Raw genomic sequence first — 24,396 nt, 5'->3', positions numbered from 1 at the left:
AGGTTCGGAGAGGAGAGGTTGAGGTAGCTGATTTTTTCTTTTTTTTTTTTCCCTGCGGTTAAAGCACTGACAGATAATTTATCACACATTTTGATGGTGCTCCAGCTGGCAGGAAAAAGAGCTATCTGTTTATTAATTCAATTAGCTTGCTTATTTATCAGCAGAAGGCCAGAAGGTGCAGTCACAGGCTGCACTGTGCCAGCCTCAGGCTGTCGGGCTGAGCGGACGCCCACGCGTGGGAGCATCCCAGCCTGATGGCTCCAGCCAGCGCTCATCACCACGTCGTCTCGGGCCTCCTGAGGTAAGAAAAGAAAAAGCAAAACACAAAATTTGACAGCATGCATCTCGCCTGACAGTGAATGCATAGAGCGGGCTTACAAGCAGAGCCGTACCCTCAGCTCAGTGCTCTCGAAGTGTTTGCTGTGTCTGACATTCTGCCCAGATTTTTATTTGATTAAAACCAATGAATGCACTTTGAATTCCAGCTTCAATGGGGAAGTGTTCAAGCCAACCCGTCAATGCAGCATGGGGTGGATTGCAGAGGCAGGAGGGGGACAGAAGGGTGCTTCCCAGGTAGCCACCAATGTTTAAAGTCTTTGAAAAGGGGGCGTCTGTGAGAGAGGAGGAAAAGAGAGGGGACAAAAGAGGCTGGCCTTGGACTGGCACAGAAATGCACTGAATGAGGAAAGTATTTCAGAGGGTTTGATAGCAGCAAGGCAACAGCAAGGCCTCCCTGTTCCCTGGCTGCAGGCAGGTTTCATGCTGCCTTGGCTTTGGCCAGTGCCAGTCATCTCCACTCCATCTCCCTGAGTCGTCTTCAGCCTGCCCCGCTCCTTCCATGGCCCACGCCTCTGCTTCATGGGGCTGCCTACCTGGGAGGGCTGAGACTTCTGACTCTATCGAAGCTTCAAATTCAGATGTTGTGCAATATGCTGCTTGGAAATACCTGAGCTGAGGTGTTTCTAACAACACCAAATACACAAAAAATCCAGGATGAGGGAGTGCAGTTTCCCTATAAGCCAAAAACTCCCTCAGCCCTAGAAACTGTAGAGCATGATTTCTACATAATTTCAGTGCTGTCATAAATAGCGTTTATTTTTCTCTTGCTGCTTCTATAAAGTGTCAGGCTTCCTTCTCTATTACACATAAACACAGCTACAAAAGAGATGTGCTGGCTTCCAGCTTAGCCCTTAAAAGACACTGTGCAGCTTCCCATTCACACAGATGAGTCCTGCTATGCTTCAGCTTAAACACGAGACTGCTCACAAGGCTAGATGGTCTCCCTGGGGTAAGAACAGGACACACACACTCTCAAATGCTGCTCTTGTAACTTCTCTTGTTTTGCTCCTCCATTAACAGATATTTAAAGATTTTTTTTGCCTTTAAATTTCTTTAGAGATGCTCTTTCACTTTCTAAAATCCAACAGGATGTTTCAAGGAAGGATACCCTGTCAAATTGGGATGGCGGCAAATGTTTCAACTGCAGATGAGCTCACAGGATCCTTTAACAAAGGGTTCCCAAGAAAAGCATCCCCCCCAGCATCAACTCCATGGCCAAGTTTGCCTTTCAGCCCCTCCCGCCTGATGATCGGCTTGATATTCTGAACTGAGATCCTGCCTGACAGATGACTCCACTCCCACCGACAGTTTAGACCACATATCAACATTTTATAAATTCTTAATTTTCTCACTGCAGCCATATTGAACAGTTTTGTGCAAATGAGGCTTATAATTACTGAGATAAATCAGTCCTATGCAGTATTTCTTAGGATCTTTCTCAATTTTCTCCCTGGAGGATGGGATCCCATCTGCTTCACTACATTCAGGCTAATTGAAGGGCGCTGACTTTTCCAAATGGATTCATTAATTACTCCAGCCAGATTCTCTGTGGGGTTCTTCATTCGATGGGTGACACTTCAGCTGTACTATACCATCCACCCATGTTTAGCAATGCTGCTCTGAATCTCAGTTACGAGCTAAAACACTTGCAGATGTGTTGGCAGGAACGGTCCTGGCCTTAGCTGTACAATGTTACAAAACGAATGTGATTCCGTTTCTCCTTTGCTTCTAATTTAATATGCATTCAGAATCTATAAATATTGTAACCATGACTGTTTCAATATGTTTTACTCCTTGCCATCATAAATATAAGCAACCGTCACAAAAAAAGAAGCCGTAAGTTTACAGGTATTGCATTGCCAACAGCAAAAAGACTAGAAACAAGCACTTACTGTCATGTTGCAGAAAATCTGCTGTGTGTGCCAGCATAATGTGAAATTAAACTATTAAACTTCAATGCAAAGCTGTCCTGTGTAATTCCAGGCCTGTGTTGGTTTTATTCAATACAGCAGCAGCCTGGGTTTTCAATAAACTCACGTGCAATCCTATAGCTCCGTTGAACATCAGGCAATCAACAGATTAAAATAAAGAGCTATCTAGAAAAGACCTAACCTATGTGAGGAAGGCAGCTGTCACAGTCTTCAGATACAAAAGTTTTGTTTTGTAAAAAGCAAAAGGGAACCTCTTGGAGTCGCAGAGCCTGAGTCCCTGTTGGAAGGTTTCTCAGCTGCCAACAGTAGGCACAATTTCAGGCCACTCCAAATATTCTATATCCTGAGCGCTTGTTTTGTCAATTCAGATCTATGAGGCAACCAGCCTGGGAATTGGTGACACAATCCGTTGTGATTGAACAATAATACTTCACGCTTTCCAGGAAAACCAGAGCATTTTGTAAACACAGGACCTGACTGTGGAGGCTGACTGGGCCTTTTGCATGGGTCCATGCAGCAGCACCTTGTGCTGGCGTAAAGATGAAACCTATGGGCATCTCCCACGGTGTCACTGATTGCGATGTCAGACCCAGTTATAGATTGGTGAACTAAAGCTCCAAGATTGCCCCAACATTATATAAATCCTTAGTGACACAGACAGAAACACAGTCCAATAGCTGACTTACTTACAAACAGGGAATAGCCCTGGTCCCTTTAACTCTCTCCTGTCTATGGCATTGTGAGTCCCCAGGATGCAGTAAAGGTCTGCTTCCTTGTGCCTTAGTAGAGGCAGTAGCTCTTCTTCTATGAACAGACATTAGAAAAAAAAATGTATATATATATATGTATATAAGCTTTAATGATGTGGTTGGGTTTTGGAAGTTAACATCAGACAAACAAAAATCTAATAATGCAACTCATCTAACAAATCAGTGGGTATATACTTCTTCTCACATAGCATGCCACAGACTTAAATTTCTCAGGTAAGTAGATCGTTTACATAGGGATGTAGAGAAGGACATGGGGGTTTATATAGGGACGTACCATGTCCTACAGTTCAATAAAATATTTCTCCTCCCTGCTAGAAGCAGGAACTTTTCCTCTTAGTTCAACAGCTGTTTCCCCAAAGCTCTGACTAAGATGGACTTGATAAGGAGCTTCTTTTTTGAGGCAGAAAAGAAATCTCTCACATCTTTACCATCTGATTGCCAGTTTATCTCTTCTAAATGAGGTACCCCTGCTTCTCAGCAGCTAATAAATTCACTGTTTCCCTGGCCAGTGCAGCAAGCTGCACACCTTCAAAGGGAAAGTCTGAAGCAACCCTGTCATCACCTGGCAAGATAGAGAGTTATTCTGAATTTGAGTGTGTGACTATTCCTTTTTTGTTGTTGTTTCTTTTCATTTTGTTTGTCTCTCCTCTCTCGCTGGTTTATAAACAACTGCTCAGCAATCAAAATGCAGTTCATAAATTGTTCTCAAAGAAAAGCAAAGCTAAGGCAAGGAGCCCGTATCTTTTGCTGCCGATTTATTTTCTTCTCCAGAGCTGGTGCTGGCAGATGAATTTCGGCAGGCAGGCAGGCAGCCCCCTCTCCTTCCCTCCCTGCCCCCTGGATGCTCGCTGCCCCAGCCGGCTGCAGGGGAGCTCTGCTGATGTGTGTCAGCCGGGAATCTGGCCCCCACTCCCCGACTGCCATGCCAGCGCTGCTGGTTAGCAAAGCATCTGGTTGCGTTTCAGCTCTCAGAAGCCAGCCAGAGGCAGTTTTGTTTAGGTTAATACATTTTATCATTTTTATGACAGTGAAAATCTATAGCTTGAGTGCTCCAGTTCTTAAAGCGGGTGTCCGGGACCTATGAATCACAAGAAATATTTCGCAGCGAGAGGGACACTCAGCGTGTTTTGCAATGCAAGAAATCAGTCTAGACATTACCAACTTTTAAAAAACAATATTAAAAGCAACCCACTAAAACTTTTTTGACTTTTTTTTTAATCAAAAATAACTCCACATGCTCAAATGAACTTGATCATGAGCCAAAGACAGTAAGCTACTCTCGGCCCTAACGGCAGCAGTGCTACACCTTCTTGTTCTAGAGCTGAGGGATGTGATGTACTACATACACCAGTGAATTGTAAAGCAGTTAGTTTGCCGTGCAGCTGATAGGATTGATTGATTGGTCTCTCCCCTCACCTCACACCTTGCAACTGCCTCACCTTCTCCTCTATCCTTCTCTTCTTTTCTCCTCTCTCACTGCCCTACAAACAGATCAGACCTCTGTATTCATCAAGTCACATACACAATTTTAGCCAGCAGTGATGCCTCCTGCTTCTCAGGACAGCAAACTTGCTTCGTGCTCACTCTGTACTCAAGTACTACAGTCAGTTTCGCCCTGCACAGCTCTAAATCAGGTCATAAAATTATTTCCTTCTCTGTTAAAGTTGCTTAAAGAACTGCATTATCATTTTATTTCACATTACATTTGAGATGGAGGGGAAAACGTAACAGGATTCAGTGGCAGCTAAAACTGCCTGCGAGTTGTTTAAAATTCTCCCTAATTCTTTCCTGTTAATTTTATCAGCATTTTTTTTCCTAGTATAGTAGCATTCTGTAATATTTTAGTGAGACTCTGAGATGACCTCACTCACTTGCTTAACATCCTTAATTTTTAAAGGAAGGTTCTGTACCATTCCACTTGTCGTCAAAGTCCATACTTCCCAAAGGCTATATTTTCCATTATCTTCTCCCAACTAAAACCATTGAGGCACAGATGAATGTGTCATGTTGACCTTCAAATTGCTATAATTTTGAGTTAGAAATAGTGTTATCAAGAGGAACATACATCTAACAGGATTTGCTCACAAAAGGAATAATGATGATTTATTTTAAAACTGTTTTGTGAACTTATGAAGGTTCTTGTTGACCAAATTATACCCACTGAAATTAGGCATATATTAGTTTAAACCAGATTTAGACAAATTGTAGAAGCTACTTCCAAGAGAGTATTTATTGTTATGCATGTTGATTTAAAAATGAAACTTGCCTTCATCCTTATACTAGGCACGCTGTTATTTATTTATTTATTTATCTAGCCTTTTCCTTCTGTTGATTCTGGAAGTATAAATTTTTGGAAAATAAATAAACATGGAGTTTGAAGTAAATTTTCACCCATGATGTCAATCCATGCAGCTAATGGCACAGCTTATCTGCAGTGTAGTATCTGACATGAATTCTTTCTTCAAAATGTATTTCTCTCACACTGAGGCAAAATAGGATAAATTAAATATACCACAGCAGAGATACTGGAAGAATTCACTTCACGTATGAAGTTGTTGCCCTGGGACAGCTGAGTAAACAACTTGCAAAAGCCTGTTTGAAGACTGCCAGCTAGTTACACCCATAATTTCATCTCTATTAACAAAAACAACTCAAACTGTCGCAATGCCCTGAGATGATTACCAAGCATCTAAATTATGGAGTGTTGCTTCAGTAACCCTCTGCAGCAGTAGGGGCTGTATTTTGATACCAGTTCAATACTTCCCACCTTGCTGATTAATAGACTATCCATCAAAATCAGCAAATGTATAGGAAAAGATATGGAGAGACTTTGGCAATATTATCCCATGACTGACAGAAAATAGTTGTGTAATACTGTTCAGCTAAGTGAGTCAGAATAACAAGTCTTATAAATATGTCCTTCTGAGCTGAATGTAGAACAGTCTGGGGAAAGAGAGAGTGATCTGAAAAAACGTTTTTACAAAGAATGCCACCGTCGCATTCAAATAGCTGGAGTTCCTGATGCAGTGCTCGATGCCAGATCATCAACATGTATATCTGCACAGACTTACAAAACTTCAGAGTGACGTGCTGACAAAAAACAGAAGACCGCTTGGGCTCTGACACCAAAACTGGAATGGAAAATCACAGCTTACTGGTGACACTCTTACTGGGAATTTGGGAGTCGCTCACTGAGAGTACCCAAGTGAGTTATTCCTCACTAACATGAGGGTCAAAATATGGCCACAAATCAGTACTAGTGGCTGTACCTGGTGACTGTAATGCAAAAAGCACAGCAAGAGAGCTGACAAAAGTCTTTGCTAGTAAAGAAGGAAACTTTGTTATGCATGTCAATCAGCCAATGGAAATAATCTGTAAATACAAAAGAAATACCTGGGAAATATCATGGAGCGGCTTGAGTAGTTTTACAAATTGAAGTGATAGCTTTATCGGCTTTTTATATTTCAGTTTATTTTCTCTTCTTCCTTTAAAGTATCATGAATCAAACCAAGCAAAAGAGATTGCATGAGGACTCAACAGATTCACATATTTCTATCTTAGGCCTATTGACTCGGCTTGCTGAAAGGGGCTACACTAATGCAACTTAACACAGAATTATAGAACCAGAAATCATTTAGGCCAAAGGATCTCAAATTTTGTTTGTAGAAACAATACAATGACTATCATGCAATGCACCAAAACACATGCAGTGCAATACATTTAGGCATTGTATTACATTTAAGCACATGTTGCACTACAATACATTTTCATTCACTGCTGTGAATGTGTTAAGTCCTTTGTAACACATAAAAGGTTGGGGAACTGCAAATATCATGTGAGCCATATGTCGGGAATCCCTGATATCACTGTTGGTTGGGACAGCTACAGTGCAAGTCATCCACATTTTGAAAAAATCTGAATGACCATCACTCTCAATATTTGTAGCCATTTCCATTCTGCATTCTTCTGATGAATTGTACTTATAAAAATACATTTTTTTTTAATTGTAGTGAATTTGATTAAGTTTTTAACTGCAAAAGGCCTGGCAAGACAAATGAGGACTTCAGACAAAGATTCAAAAATTATGCATTCAAAGAAACATGCTCTCTCCTGTTCAAATTTGTCTTTCTACATTGTCTTAACATATTAAGAAATCTTAACACATTAAACAGAAATTGTGCAATAATTTTAGAGATTAATGACAGGAGTGGGAGAAGACAATGACTTTTCTTTGAGAAATTATCTGGAGGCACTTTGCCTCCAGTCTCCAATTAAAAAGAAACCACAGAACACCTTTTATCTTCCCTTATTTCAATTTCTTCCTCAAAATACTGTGCTAAAGCAGGATCCTGGACCAAGAAACAGGAATGAACTAGATAACATGAGCAATCTGGGTAATAAGCTTTACGTAGTACACAGAATTTGAGCATGATTGTGCTTATTTCACAAAAGCTACATCTTTACCCTCTGAATTGTGTAGATTATATGCAAGACGTACAGCAAACTGAATGGACTTATGAATGCCCTTGTGTGTGTTATTCCCACAAAAATGTTTTCAGCTACATAATGTTTCTCTAATACAGATGTCCTGTGCAAGTCCAAGGAGCCCACACTGCCAGCAAGCCTCCCAGAAATTTGACTGTTCATATTAGTGTTGTAACACAGAGTTTATATGCATTTTGCAGGTCACCTTGCACATTGCTTGAGTGTAGTTTTGCGTTAGCAATGGAAGGACAATGAGATACAATATTAGATTGCAAATGCTGATTTCGGCATTTAGGACAGTGAAGTAGAATGGGTGATTTGTGTTGTCAGTGGCAGTGCACAGAGATTACAGAGATGAATTGCTGCATGTGTGTCTGACATTCGTTGAATCAAGTCTCTTTCTCCATCTTTCTTTTCATGCTTTTATCAACTGGGCTCAAAACTGTACATTTGTGCAAACACCCACGTGTGCATTAGTCAGACCAGCATGGCTGCAAAATCCCCCTGTGCACCCCGAGTCGTGCCCTGTCAAACCTGGCAGCCTCCCCTCGCTGCTCCATAGGTCGGGATCTCAGCATTTTGTGCCGCAGCCGCTGTGAAGCAGTTCAAGGTCACTAGGTGGACGGCAGGCTGCAAGCACACTGTGTTATTGCTACCATGGCAGTTTGAATGGAAATATCTGCGAGGTCCTTCACAAGCCTGAAATTTCCATAAGGTTCACTTCCAAGCAAGTATAGAGTATACGGATGGAGTATGAAAACAACGGGGGCGCTTGGTAACGTTTATAGTTGTTGTGAAGGCAGCAGCTGAGGGAGAGCTCAAAGAGTTGGCACAGGATCTCCTCCTCCAGCATAGCAAGGAAAAGACATTACAGAAACAGGGGGAGAAGGCGGGGATCCACCACTGTAGCGGAGCTTGGTGCCTGAAGAGTTACCAACCTGCAGCCCATCAGGGGCTGGAGCTGCTGCTGGACGTGGTGTCTACAGCTAGTGAAATGATTAACCAAAGTTACAGAATAGGGAATATAAGGCACCAAAAATCTGTGACCCACCCACTCAAGCACGTATGTGAAACTGTAAATCAAACACCAACCACCCAGCAAATTGGCAGCTGGCACTATAACGTTATATGTGGTGCCAGCTAAAGGCCTCCTTGTATGCTTTGGGTTAAATTTGTTTTTTAAGGCCTTTGCCACAAAATAAAAGCCTTAAAAATATGTGTACATGCTGCTAACTTCAGGAGAGGAGAACAAGAATAAAGAACCTCTAAGAGAACAGCAACGTTTCTCTACCATCTATTAGCTTCCACTGGTACCTTCCTGTAAAGCCCTGGTGAAGAAACCAAGAAGCATTATATTCAGAGTTTCTGCCAATCTATCATTTCAACAGGAAGCAGTCTCTGCTGTGGTGTAATAAATGTTTCTTGCTGGCAAATTCACTTTTTTACCACCTCTAGCGTCTCACTAGGACTGGCGGCAGACAACTTCACCAAACCTTAAAGCCAGTTTTTTATAATGTCTACATAGTGTCTTCTATTGTAATAGCATTAAAAGTAATAATAATAATAATAATAATAAAAATATATGGCAACACAGGAAAACTTTTAAAGTTCTCTCTTTTCCAGTGCCATCGGTGAACTTTAATGAGATTCATGGTCCAAAAGGCGAGTTTTCTCCTGAATTTCCTACTGAATATATTGGCAAAACAACAGCTGTCGTACAGTGTTGAGGCTGTCTCCTATCCACCCCCTGCTTTGGCACTGTGTGCTTCGATGTGTTGATTCATACGTAGGAGAAGGGGAAAGCACTGGACCCACTGGATGTAGAGCGTAGGAAGGAGGTGCGTCTGCCAGCAAATCTCTAGACTTTGATCACTCCTACTTATTTGCCTCTGTCTCCCTGCTGCACTCATTTTGCCTACAGTCATCCCACCTTGGCAAGGATGTTTGCAAAAGCTCATAAGCCAAGCATAGTCAAGCCTAGTTAGTATATAGATGGGAAATCTCCAAGGAAAACCTAGCTACTGCAGGAATATATCCAGCTGGCACGCTTCTTTCTTTTTTAGCAAAAAAACAGTCACCCGGCACTGCACGGTGGGTGAGGGGGCAGGAATTCTGTGGTAGAAAGCACTTTTTCCTTTCTTCTTTCAAATTGAAACCTGTATCACTTACAATCACTGAGTAAGAATTCACCCAGAACAGTCAGACAGAAGAGATTATACAGGTGAAAATCTAACCTGATTTGTATCCTACCTCCTTAAAATTATGCCTGAAACTCCCAAACACCCCCTCTTTCCAGTTTTAAGGTATTGAGTGGATTTGATAATCTCTGTAAGAAGCGACATTTCATCTCAAATGTTTTTAGTACATAAAGTAACTCAAGTTCACTAAAGGCTTTGGCATGAAATACAGTACATCTAACTCCCTTTGCATCTCATGTAGTCATTTGTACTTGAGTAAAACTGCTTCATGCTACCACCCGAGAAATTAAGATTTCATTTTACTTAAGTATAAAGAGTCAGTTCCAGATGCCCATAGAATGAGACCCAGTATGTCCTGGAGCATTGTTGTTCAACCGGTGGTCTGCAAGACATGAGAAGGTGGTCCTTGAAATGCCTGGAAACACACACACGTGTTCCTGTGCAGCTAGGAGGTCTGTGCCTGTAGGCAGGGCTCTACCTGGGAATCAGTGCCTGATTCATCTTAGTGTCTAACTAACATGATTGTTATTAGAGATGCAAAATTATAATTTCACAAAATGCTATTTAGTTTATAATAAATGCTGCACCTCTCACCTATCACACCACCACCACCACTGCCTTCCCTGCCCAACAGCTAAACAGTAATGGGATGCAAAATTATCTGCAAAGTTTGTTCATAACCATAAGTTGTCCTTCCCATTTAAACATGTGAAGAATCACTGCACTACAGACACATTCTGGGGATGCCTTAGTAAGGATTTGTGCTACTGGTTCTTGCCAGTACGAACATCTCCCATTGTATGGGATTTGCACCTCTAGGTTTCTGTTCTACCACCCACAGTCACTGTAATTTCCTATTACTTCAGCATCCACCCACAGGCTCTCCGAACAATACATTGGGCTCTTCAGGCACTGTGACAATACTGATACATAATAATTACATTACTATAAATTTGCATACCCGTCCTGCCTTCTCCAAGTAACTCCTGAGCTGAGACAGCAACAGCTTTGAGCTCTACCAAGAGAGCTGCACTGTGTCCAACTGAGGATGCTACTTTGCTCCCGGTGGTGCACAGGGCAAGTATGTACAAAAAAAACTAGGATTGCTATAGTTACATATGTTTTCATTTCCATTAGAGGGGGAAATGTTTCATTTTCAGTAGAGTGTGACTCAGAAGCCCACTTCTCGATAGAAAGGAGAATTTAATTTTGCTTTTGTCTGATCAAAACCATAGAACACTTACATTTCACCCAATTTGCTCAACATCATGTGAAAGTGTTTGCAACTGTAGGCAGAGCATTAAAAATATCATGAAGACTAGCAAGGGGAAGATGGGAACAGCCTGGCAGGATGGTGGCTGACAGCTGATGTTTATTACTGGATGGAGCAGCAAGTTAACAAAACCTGCCACTTCAAAACAACCAAAATCAAACAAGTCCTGAGGATCAGAATCCAAACTGGGAAGGGGAGGGAGGTGGCAAAGCAGGTGACCCCTCCCCACAACTGCTCTGACGGCTTTTGCTTTAAGATATAGTGAATCTTAGCACACAATGTACCAGAACCTCATTATTGAAAACATAACAGCATGCTGAGCATCCTAGTACATATGAAGTTTATAGTAACTCTCTATTCCTGAGGACTTCTCTAAAATTTCACGGCAGGGCTTGTATTACACACATATTGCCAATAACTTTACTTATTTCAGATGCCAGGGCACCAAAGACAACCCAATTGCCTTCATCCTAATATGGAGAAATGCTAAGGTTGTGAATTATCATGATATTATCACTGTTACTATGTAGTAACAGGGGAAAATACTGACTTTCAGTGATCTCAGATTGTTAAAAATCTGTGAGTAATTAAAATTAATGTAGATATTTCTGCTAGACTCAGGGCTGCTTAAGAAATAAAGAAGCTCCTTGCTAACACTGCTGACTCTGATGATAAGTTAAAAATTTGCTGAGGGCATCAGACCATGAGAAAAAGAGAAAGAAAAATTAAAGAAACCATTTTTTTTTTTTTGATGGAACACGCACAGCCTGTCAGGGGTTGGTACAATCTACAATGCAATACTGTCTTTTGGAGGCCAAATTTTTTACTTGATCCTTGAAGAACTATAACTAGAATACACAGTTAGGGGAAAGAAATATTTGTTATAACATGCAAATGGTAAATGTTGCTGGTTATAGAAAAATCCCCCCTTTTTCAAGAAAATAAGAAGAAAAAAAAGTAGAGGTGATGTGTTAGTTTGATCACTCCACATGAACAAGAACCACCAAAATATTAATGGTAGCATTTCTTGGTAAGGTTTACCTTTCAAAAATGATTTTATCCAATTTTTAAATTTGGTTTAATTCATTTGGAAACAGTGACCTGTTTCTGCTTCCATCCAATCAAGGAAAAAAATTCCCAGTAGGGCAAGGGTTGAACCATTTTACTTTTAAGTTTATTTTTCCTTGTTCTATTTAATGTTCTAACCAGACGTCCTACAAAATAAACTACAACAAGCTTGTCTGGACATTTAATAAGGGCCAGATTCAGCAAACACCAGCTAGTAAATTTAGCATTTAATGGGCACAATTCCTTGGCCATATTTTATAAAAAGAAAGACACATATTCAGGGAAGGATATTACATGCAGAGCTGTCTCATAGAGATGTTGCTAAAGTATACATCAATTTGCATTTATATAGCTTCATTCTTGAATGTGGTATTTTTATTGTGTAGAGACTTGCGCCATTTCAACTTAACAACAACTATGTTTGAATATTTCCAAATATATAATTTCAGTAGATTTATTCCAGTATAACATTTTCAAGGTTTGAGAGCGTTCATCCAGAGCTTTTTTTAATTTTTGTCTACAGAGGTCAAAGGAGGATATGGTAAAAAACAAAAGTACCCATTTCCCTTCTGAATATCATTAGATTATTTTTATACTTCATAATACTTAAACAATTAGATCATTATGAAGATACATTTCTTTATTATTAGCAATATTAATTTATCTTCATTGGATAAAAGAGCCAAGCTAAAGAAGGTAAAAAGAACCCAGCTCATACTGAGGGATGAGTTTTCAGTATTTTTATTCCATGCTATGTGGAACAACGACTTTACAACTGGCCATGAAAGCACGCAGTTAATGTGGTGTTGCAGACCTGATCCCACTCCCAATAAAGTCAGTGGAAAGACTTCAGCAGTGCCTGGACCAAGCCTGTTATACGAGGTGAATGAGTAATAAGAATAATACACAGAATGATTCACATTTAATAGGGCTATTGTCAAAATACAATGCAAGCAGGAATTTCGGCTCCTTTGAATGTTTGTCAGTGCATGCTTTTTTGCACAATACTTTCTCTTTATTTGTTACTGCAAACTAGATGGCAAAGTTACAGCAAGAACCTGGCTCAAAGCACCACTAATCAGCAACCATGACAAAACCCAGAGGTAAAGCTGATGCTCCCTCCTTTGTCCAAGGATGGTTTTTTCGATACAGGGAGGCTGAACAGGGCATGTGCAGGCATTGTGGTCAGACACGACTGCTCTGGTCGGTACATTGCAGATATAACACCTCCCCACCTGGTACAATCTGGTCCTCAAGTTAGAGGGAAAATCCTCTGGGGCCATCTGTACAGAAGCCACCCCCACATCAGGGTTGGAGCTATACCAGCACTCCTCATCACCATACTCAGGACCCTGGTGATCAGGCTGGCTTTGAGATAGGATATTAAATAAAATTATATAAGTAGTTAGTATCTGTAGTGATGCCAACACAGACTCTCCTCTAATTGCGTTGGGCAAGCAGAGAATGTTCCTCTGTGCCCTGGATTCCCAGTGACATTTGAGTGCCCAACTCAGATCCTTTAGTCTAGTGTCAAGAACATGTAGGGGAGGATATAAAGTTTCAAGTTACAAATAAAAGAGCAATGTCAAAATCCCTTGAGCTGCCCACCATCAGGGGCTTACGTGCTTCACTGGGAGGCTGACCAAAACTGAAGTTTCTAATAATGACTGTGCTCATATCTGGGAAGACTGCAGGACTCATCTCTCCTACTAGCAAACATGTTTTCCTGTATGAATCTACATAGCCCCAATCAAAATTAGTGTCCTATGTGTTACAGCGCCTGGGAAAACAGCAGCAAAGCACAGCTCATCTATAAATTAGATTCTGGGCCAAGATGGACAAATGCATAAAATGGAGTTGGTGCAAGCATTGATCTATTTATCTGCTTGTTTTACTAGGATCAGATTTACAAAAGAGATGGGAAAGCAGCTTAGAAGGTACTTGCTGAATTCACCTAAGCATATTATAAAAGCGTAGGAAAAGAAAGGTTCTAATTCCCTATATTTGAAGGAAAAAAGAAAAAAAAGAAAAAAGGCAGAACATAATCAAGTGCATTGCAATGGATATTTAACAAAGACATTCAGGGAATGACCACACATACTGCAACTTATTCTATTGCTTTGAATTTTAAAATGTAATTTTGACAATGCAATTGCTTTAACTGTCTCTTGTGATAGCAAGTGCTTATTGCCATTGTATTATTGCAAGAGCCCTTTTAACATCTGAAAACAATAAATACAGCACTGAAATGCAACCTATGCTTTTAGCTCTTTTTGATTTAACAACCCCAAATGGCACTCCAATGAGTAATATAGGAATAGAAAAAAAATGACATTATCCCATGCTGTTGCCATTGTCTAAGTGAATAGTATATGCTGAATTTTATAAAGAGAATATGAATAGTAACATACTATATAAAATATTTATTTTTGAAAGAAAAGGTAAAAGCCACATAACACACAAATGGGTAATCATGATTTATATAAAGCTCACTGAGTGCAAATGACCCCACTAAATCTCATTATCCTAAGTATAGATATAAATTCCTAGGTGACAACCGAAATGTGGAAATAGCAGGAGCATTATGGATCTCCAGTCTCCAATTACTCTAGGTAAAGTATGAAAGATTTTTTTATTAAATGACAAAAGCATTGGAGAAAATAGTGAATAATATGGTAGGTAAAGACTTTATAATCTACTGCTTTGAACTCCTTTTCATATTATCAGGAAGTGAAATCCGGCTCTGAACTCTGTATAATAAACTTGACTTTGTTCCCATTGACATCAGCTCACATTTTGCCTCCAACCTTCGTGTGAACGGAATAAGTCAAATAACACATGAAATAAATTACTCTAAAAATATATTTACTAACTCAGTCTTTCTGAGGTGCTGAGAAGTACTAGCAGAATTACTATTAAGGCTCTTAACAGAGACAGAGTGACTATTAAAGATGCATATTCTCCTGTATGAATGTGCATACACAGGCAGAAAAAAAAGTTCAACATTTTAATATAAATGCACAGCATTCACTTTCTTTAAGTTCTGGTGATACACCTAGAACTTCAATGAAAATTAACATGCAATCACACCATAGCTCCAAAACAGATTCAAGCAGGAATAATTTCCTGCGCAGACATCCTCCATATTAACAGTCTGCACAGAGGTAAAATGCACCAGTTTGGCCCATTTTACTCATCAGCAATCACATAAAAATGGGCTTACTTGACGTCCATAACCAAAAAATGTGTCTAAACCTGTCACCTAAGCATCATTCATAGCCCATGAAAGAGACAGGCACTTTCAGAGAGTGATTAATCCCCCTATTTCTAACATGTCTTTCATCCCATCATGGGTAGGACATTTGCTGTTGAAGTGCCGCAAGTCACAAGGCAAGCCCAGCCCTACAGAAGAGAGAGCACTAAGGAGGAGGAACTACTTCGGTCAGCTATAATTTGCCTGCATTTGCGAGCATACCAGTTTGAACAGTTCTTCTGTGTTTTTGTCTAGCCTGATTTATTTTTTTTCTACTCCTTTAAATATCAAAATGTCTTCTGAAGATGATAAATTGAAGGAAAAAGGAAACACATTTACAAAAAGATGGGAACAGATGAGTTTTTGATATTCTTTTGGTATAAAATATAAGGGAACAACACTAATAGGTTTCAGTCTGGATCAAGCCCGGTGTGCATTAGCCTTCCCCTTCCTCAAAGTAAAGAAAGAAGGGATATTTTCATCTCAGATTATATCACAAATAGGATGTGGATTTTATATATGGTAGAACAAATCCAGAAGAATTGTGGCAAGGCTCTAAGCATGTAGAACTGGGGTGAGATGGAAATTTGTCTCAGAGTTATGTAAGTATAATCAGCTTCTATATACCTGAGAAGTTAAAATACAGGACAGCTGCCTAACAGATGCACTGAGCAACCTCAGCCTACATTACACGTGGCCACATCGAGTTGATTCATCAAAATCAGAATAAATACCCATGAGAAGGTTGCATTCAATTAAAGTGCCCAACAAGCTCTTCCAGGTAGTTTTGAAACAGGCACAAGAACAATTCTTAAACTGAATTCCTTCCCTGGGTTAATTGCATTCTCCTTTTAGCCTCCGGCAATCTGTATCTTTACCATATAAAGTTTGTGAAATAAACATCCAACTCCCCCATTCACCGATCTGGAACTTATATAAACAAAGCCTTGCTCATTTAATCATGCGGATTGTTTTTATTGAATTACTCAAACCAATAATCTGCAGAGGTTTATTCAAGTCCAGCAATTATTTGTCAATTTGCAAAGAAGTTTGGGGGGGGGGGAGAAGAAAAGGAGGAGGGGATATGTAAACAGAGAGGAGAGCCCTTCTCTCAATTCCATGTGCAAAGGGAAAGGGGGATGCAGCCCCCCACAGGGTCTGGGTTATAGAGAAGCGTCAGCTTCGCTAAGGGACAGCTCAACCCAGTCTGGCTGACCACGATTTCACAAACTTGCATGTCCGTCCATCCCCACAATCACAGTGACCCGCGTGCTGGGTGCCAAGTTCACCCCGAGCCTGTCAGGCAGTGAGGAATGCGCGGCTCTCCAGCCAGGGCTTGCACTGAGCTCTCTGAATGACTCCAGGTATCTGCCAATTGCAGCTAAAGGCCAAGTCCTGCTTGGGGTACGCCCTGCTCCTTGCAGACTTTTGCCTTGCATGTTTGATTTTCCCTCAAAACTCCTCCCGAGAGGAGGCCGTAGGTGCGAGTGCTCCCGCCTGAGCTGCCCCAGAGTGTGAAGGGAAGGCCCACCATGGATTTGTCTCCCAACAGCTCTTTTAGCAGCTCCCTCCCAAGAAGCACACTGCCCTTGGAACTGTCCCCATCATGACTGCACAACACCAGATGCAGGAGATGCCCGCTGCTTTGGGACCTCCCTAAATATTCCCCAAACGCATCTCCACACAACCCTATGCTACCCGTGAAGCAGCACTGAGTACCAACCTCACCGACGTGCTGGAGCTCCAGCAAGTGGAAGGGGCAGCCACAGGGTGGCCAATCCCCCCCACCTTCCATGCACCCCCCAAGGGGAGAGCTTGCCATCACAGAAACACAAGGGATGGCCACGGCGTCTGTTTTTAATAAGGCAGAACTCTTGCTTAAGAGGAAATCATTTTATGGACCATCTAGACCTGGTCTTGAAACCTTGGCAACACAGTATTATAGACCAACTCTCCCAGCTTAAACCCTCTGCCAGCACAGAGATGTTTCCATGAAACAAAAGGAAAAAACACACCTCATGCATAGTTTAAAGTCACTTGTAAAGGGAATGTTTCTGGCTTCTCTCCCAGTTACTCAATATGTGAATGCTATGACTTGATCAGAAAGAAAAAATTAGGGAAAAAAGTGCCATGTATTGTAGTTACATTCCTGCTTTTGCCTTTGGGGGCTCTAAGAAAGAACAATTCTTAATTGTTCCAAATAACTGTTGTCAAAATACTTTCCTTTTTTTGGCAATGTAGACATTAATTAATTACATCTGTGTGATTTGGGGGCGGGGGGGGGGGGGGAATCTCTCACTTGCCCATAATACCTCAGTTACTTAAACTGAGCATCGTTAGAAAGACATCAATCCGTGTAATTTGATTTTTATGCTGGCATTGTATGTTTATTCAGTAGCTTTGCAAATAGGCTTAAATTTCCTTGCATTGGAAATATTATTTACATAATACCTTATAAGGAAACAGTTTGAACTGATGTATGCAGAACTGTGTGAAATTAAGAGACCCGGAGACCTCTGGTTGAAAAAATAAATTAAATTGCTGATAACGTATGCAAAAGTTTCCCCCTTCCCCACCTTTTCTAAGTTGTCAACTGAAAAATCCTGACCCAGGCTACATCCAGAAGTCATGAAGAAGTCCCAGGTCTAAATCTGTCTTGTCACTGAAAGTGCAACTAATGCAGTGCGCTCTTAGGGCAGGGCCCCATGGAGAGGCAGGCAGAGGGATGCAGTCCATGCTCAGAAGGGCATCAGGTGCCAGTGCCTTCCTCGTGCCTGTGGGAAAGATGCTAGTGAAAAGGAATCTGGAATGAAATTTTTTTATTTGTTTGGTTTTGTTTTTTAAATGGCAATGAACGCCAGTTAGGGAGTAACATTAGCTGCTCATGGAGGTCAGAATTAACCTAAAATTAGGGTCAGTATTCTAAAGTACATACCAAGGATTATTTCTGTACAGGGCAAAGCATCTCACATCTCAGGGATGAATTGTCCCCTGTAGGTGACCAGAGGTTACTAGAAGAGTCTAGTGGAGGCTGAGCTAGACACCTAGTGTCAGGTGACAAGAGTCACTCCTTTAATAGCACTGCTGGCCATGACCCCTAGACCTGGCAGTGATAAGTTTCATGTCCCAGCACCCCAAACTACACAGTCTGGAGGCCTGTGCTGTTTTAAACAGGCAGACATGCTGTAAAATCTAACCCGGTGTTAACCTGCATGACATGACCTGGTTTGCGTTTGTGCCATAGTGTACCTGCAGGCTGATGTTCCTGAATGCTTTATATGGCCAAAATGATACAGTAGCTTTTATATAGAGATAATGCCAACTCATCACAAAGAACATTGGAACAGTTATCCATATGTAGTTGAGTCATCTGATCTGTTTTAGTAATTAACTGCTCTATATAATGCAAACTTAAAACAAAGACTAGGAGACCTTGCACAGGAAATCACCCTAGAAAAAAACTTCTCCTGAGGAGGTATGTTTGTTGTTCAAAACACATTTTCCACAAATAAAATCAAAACAAACCCAGAAGTTCTGCGTGGGAGGGGAGGAAAAGGGAGGGGGAACATATCTGGCATTTACGCATTGAAGCCCATCAAATAATGGATGAGGAATCAGAGCTGACATCATGGCATAACCAACAGTCTGGGACCCATTTGCATGTGGTTAGGAACTAAATTCTCCTCTGCTGCTGATGTCATTTGACAAACTTGCATTAGTGATGTGGATTGGCAGGATTTCCTTTTTTTCCACATAATAAACACCCATGGCATACCGCAGGCCTACAGAAACCTGGGCATGTCAGGAAAACTGAAAGGATGCATGGTATTTTAAGGCAGAACAATTCATGCTCCAGGTTTGCACACGCATGGGCAAGAAGCGATGACACCCTTTGCCATCCTCTTAACGCCCTGTACATAGCGGCAAGCACTCCCTCGGCCCACGTTCAGCAACAGCAGAGAGCGATGTACATAGAGTCAGAGTATTTAGTAAGCAAATACTATAGTTAGTATTGCAAAAGAAACAACCAAAGTGATTCCCCTTTTGCCCCTCCAGGCAAAATAGCTCAAGCCGCATGAATGCATACGGCATGAAACCAATTAGGTACGTAGTGCGAAAGCCGTGGTATCCTAATAGCCCTCTACATGACATATAAGCAACCAAAGCCAATTTGCATTCACATTTTGTTTCCTAGGCAATTAAAGGAAACAGGCTCATAAGTAAAAAAAATCCAACTAAAAGTAGAATTGAATTTTACTGTTTCTTGTTTATTTACAGTTTTATTTTATGTACGTGTACCCAGTGTGTACATCAATTTTTTTAATTTATCTAACACATACTAGAATTGTACACTGAAAGCTTTAAAACCTCCCGACTGTTTCGATTTCAGTGCACTGTGACAAGGAAAAGCTATGTAATTAATCATGCTAATTCAAATGAGAATTACTTTTTGGTTGAACCAGTGTTTTTACAATTGCCTCCAGACTTCTTGCTTTTCATTAATACTATTAGTGTTGTGGAATTACTCACTCCTCATTTTATATATGCCTTTCTGTAAGTCAACTAACAAAGCTAATTAGTAGCTGTGAAAGAGCATATTGATAGAATAAAATTATATAAAATAGTTCTTAGCATTCTCAGGGTGAACCCTATATATCATGGGGTTTTGCTTAGTACTCCAGGCTCTTTTCCCTAATATAAATAAACTTATATAAAATTGAAGGGTTTTAAATTTGCCTTTAAGAGACCATACACTTCCTGAAAGAACCATTTTTAAATTACACATAAACACATGCAATCAATCTTTACTATGCAGCTAGGAATTTAGCATATGGTTGGGAGGGGTTATGTTTTTATTTTTTGAAGCAGGCATTTGGCACTTGCAGATTAAAACATACAATTAGCAACAATAACCTGGACTAAGGCAAAAAGCAAATTTTACAATATCCTGCAATGACAGCACCACTGTAACAGTTAAATAATTCAACAGCAGCAGCTGGACCCAGGGAGGCCTCTGCAGAATTTGGATTAACAGCTTCACAAAAGCAGAACAAAGGTGGGGACCGTTTTGTGAGTTTGTTTTTACTGTTTCAAAGATTATGGGGCAGAACCGCAGCTGGGGCAAGCGGACGAAAGTGTACTGAAGCCAATTGGGCAGTGACAATTTATATTTGCCTCGAGAATATGAAAACACGTACAATTTGCAAGAGCAGCTGAAGATTTTGAGTACATCAGGCTGGACTTTTCCAAGCGCTCCTGATTTCTGTAATGCCCGTGGATCTACTCCAACTGCTTTTGCAAGCACGGAGGAGCACTCAGCACTGCTGCATCTCGCAGGCTCTCAGGTCTCACTTGCAGTAGCTACCTGAACTGTTGCATGCAACATGCAGGGGGTTGGAGCAGGAGAGGGACAGGAAGGTTATGCAGCAACCACAAAAAGGCACATTAATCCTCAGCAGCAGCCCAGGACACCCTCCTGCCATAGAATTAGCATGCCTAGAGCATGCCATCACACAGCTCGCATCACATACTGGCATAACAGAGCCTCACGCACCCAGCTTGCAGCAACTTCAGAGGGCTAAATTAATACAAAAAAAAAAAGCACATAGAGAGGGGGAAGCTGCTAAAAAAATGCAAAGGTAAAATAAGATTCTTAAAATAAGATTTCTTGAGGCTTCCGGAGATGCATGTAAAAATCCTGCAGAGCTTTACTTTTTGGAAACTGCTATCATGCAGGTAGAAACAGACAGATGGTGCAGGAACATCACAGACCAAGACATAATCCTACTCCAAGTTAGTCACTGATCCTGTACTAGCACAAGGGTGACTACACACAGAACAGGCAAGTCACTTGTCTGGGAATGCTTGGTAGACAAAAATTATTTAAATTTGACAGTTTAGAGTCCCCTGGTCAGAGGCTGCTCCCAGTAACACCAGTTTGCCCATCTCCATCTGGCCCCCAGAATAGGTCAACTCCCCCCCCCCCCCCAAACTGCCTGTTTGTAAGTGTAATTCTGCATTTCTAACCCGCTACTTTCCTGCAAGCTTAATTAATTCAAGGTTAAAAAAAAAAAGGGGGGGGGGAGAGAGAGAGAAAAAAAAAATAACCTTCTTAAAAGTGAAACCAAAGCTGCGGGAATAGCAGCTCAAAGCTGAATTTCTCTGTTTATTTATGGAGTGGGCACAACACAGACAAGAGCAGCCTGAGCCCTGCCTTGTACCTTGCCAGCCGGCTGTAACACCGGCTTAGGCGGACCACCCAGGCATGGGTACCGCCGGCTCAGTGCCCATGCAGCCCTTGGCCTCACTTCTGAAGCTGCCGGCAAGGATGCCAATTAGAGCCAGTGGCCATTTGGACACCTGTCTGCTCCGAACCACAGCGAGACCACCAACTAGAGCTTCGGCCACGGGCTCCAGGGCAGCTACTGCTTTCCAGCTCTATGTCTGTGGGCTGGCGTTGAACTACTGACCTGGAAGCAAAAGGCTCGTTTGTGCTCAGGCTGCAAGTGTCTGAATTCCTCCCAGCCATGCCAAACTCAGACAAAAACAGGACACAGGCAGTTGGGAAAGAAGCAACAGCCACCAGAAAATACAATTAAAGTATAAAAAAGACTGGGCTTGAAAACGCACATGAGGACAAAAGGAGGTTTTGGAGCGGGCGAGGATGAGCACGGGGTGCAAGGGGAAGCTGACAGGTGGCCAAGGGCAGGAAGAGGAAGGACAGGGAGGGGAGCAGAGCACCCACTCCTTCCGTCAGCCCCGCAAGTTTCCTCTCCCTTCTGCCCCGTAACCTTTCCTTTCCTCAAATGAAGTCAGAGGCAAGTTACACCAAAGGGCAGAACTGGAAAGAAGCAAGAGCATTTACTCTTCTTGTGTTGTTCTTGTTTTCAGCCACTAAAAACATCTCGTGCTGCACATCCATCTTCCACATAGTGAATGGAGCTATTTGAAGCACTACCCAGATGCTTTGTTTCTGCCCAGATCCTTCTGGACCCTCTTTTCCTTTTGCATGGTCTTATACAATTACGCTTTCTTCTTCTCTAATTTCCGCTTCACTTACATCCCTACATCTAGGCATTTCTCATCCCACCATCACTCCCTCATTCACTGACTTTCTGTCCATCACCTGGCTCATACCTTGCTCTTCCTCTCCTCATGTACCACAATGATCCCAAACTCTCAAGAAGTCTCCTCCAAGAAGAGAAGAGCTGATGGCAGTCAGGCCAGACCAGAGCAGTCAGAGACAGCTTTTTAGTGGCGGTGAGGATGAGCTTTTTCACAGCCAGCCATTTGCAACTGACTCACAGTCAGGTTTTCTGACCCTGCATGGGTCTAAAACTGCTTGTGAGAGAGGGCTGGCACCAACAGTGATGAGTAAACCGGACATTGTGGGGGCAGGAAAAGCAGAAATGTTTTTGTTATTTCAGGGACACATGGACCTGAGATAAAATAGCCCTGTCCAGGGGTTACCTGCACACACCGCTCCTGCCTGGTAACCCAGGCTGAGCAAGGTCTGGGCTCAAGTAACCAAAAAATGGCTAGGGAAAAGGAATTACACTCTCCAAATATCTCTGTCTGCCTTACCAGCTCCTACTTGGTTTTCCTATGCTGGCAAAGATGAGCATACCAAATGACCCACAAAGTCTTTCTAAAACTTGCCTGATTTTACTTTGAAAACCTTTTAAAGTGGCTCAATGCACTGCCTGTGAGGTGAGGGAAACCAAACCAAACCAACCAACCAAACAAACAAAAAACAAAGCAAAAGCAAAGAAAAAAAAACAAAATGGGTGAATAGCTCAATCAGAAACCTCCTGCAGCAGGAACATAATATGGAGTGCCATGCTCTTGGACACGGTAAATGGTCTATCAGTCTGACCTTGAGGTTATCAGTGGCTGCCTGGGGGGAAAAGTTCGATATGTGAGATAGAAAGAGGCAGCTCCTGTAAGTCCAGGTCAAGAAGAGCAGTGGATTCAATGCTGCACAGAGAGGCAGAGGGGAGCGCGAACAAGTTATTTCTATTCCAGAGAAATCCGCTGAGAACTCATGGAGCTGCACTGGGAAGCTGAAGCGCCAACAGGCAGCGTGGGATGAAAACAGAGCCCCTTTGGCTCCCACACTGGGTGGTGAAGCAGGGATGGACAGTCTTGTTTGAAATAGCAGCTGCTCCAAGTCTACCCAGGTTTGTGAGTTTGGAGAGACTTGTGGAAAAAGGGCGAGAAGGGCTTGCTCACTAGGCAGGTTTTTTCCAAGCTCTCAGAGCTCTAGTTATGATGGTGGGTGAGGAGAGGCGATTTGCCAGTGTACCCTTGGCAACTTGTTTATATGGCCTTTAAAGTTAATACAAGGAATAGGTAAAATATGAACTGACACACGGATTTAGCAAATCTTGCACTCCTTCAAGTGCTGCTTTGCTATGTCACCCTTCCACTGCCTGGCTCTCAGACGTGCGCGCCAGGATGTGCCATACTGTATATTTGTAAGAGTTCCCACTAGGTACAAAGGTGACGCGAATAGGAAGCCATCAGTCTTTATAGAGTTGAGTCATTTCTTTTTAAAAGAGTGAGGGGGAAAAACCCTTTGATGGGCCCAACTCTGCTCCCCCTGATGCTGGCATAAATCCTGAACATCAGTGAATATTACAAAGGGACTGCTCAGGATTTATGCCACATAAGTCAGAGCAGAATGAGGCCTGATAACTGTTTATTTTTTTTAAATGAAGGCTTTAAAATAAACCATATGGATTTTCACTCACATTAGATGTGTAAAGAGGTCTCTGTAGAGTAGTTTGTAAAAGCAGAGGAAACTGTATACTGTGCATCAGACCATACAGTAGAGTCAGGAATGCATCTAGAGCCCTGTGAGAGGTATTCAGCTCTGCAGGCAGTGCCCGCAGCAGCTTGGGCAAAAACGCTGTATTCCTTTAAGCACAAGCTGGTGCACCATGTAGCAGAGAGGCTGTAGATTCAGCTGTGTTCTTACCTCACTTTCCCTTCTGCAGTGACCTCATCCTGTTACAATGCTACTATTCATGTAGATGGGGTGGAAGACTGCATACAAAAGTTTCATTTAGGCACATAA

General features: G+C 41.8%; 1 protein-coding gene and 1 long non-coding RNA gene across 11 annotated transcripts in view; both read right to left on the bottom strand.

Annotated features, from left to right (window-relative positions):
• Positions 1-24,396, bottom strand: part of CREB5 (cAMP responsive element binding protein 5) — a 256,642-nt gene that overhangs the window by 25,426 nt on the left and 206,820 nt on the right. The window lies entirely within an intron of this gene.
• Positions 107-22,563, bottom strand: LOC126913183 (uncharacterized). The gene is made up of 2 exons (XR_007707822.1): positions 22,455-22,563; positions 107-296 (listed from the first exon to the last, which is right to left on the bottom strand). It is a non-coding gene; the product is annotated as an uncharacterized LOC126913183 (long non-coding RNA).

Source organism: Cygnus atratus, chromosome 2 (genome assembly GCF_013377495.2).
Source record: "Cygnus atratus isolate AKBS03 ecotype Queensland, Australia chromosome 2, CAtr_DNAZoo_HiC_assembly, whole genome shotgun sequence".
Classification (NCBI taxonomy): Eukaryota; Metazoa; Chordata; class Aves; order Anseriformes; family Anatidae; genus Cygnus; species Cygnus atratus.
This window is presented reverse-complemented; position numbering and strand designations above follow the sequence as displayed.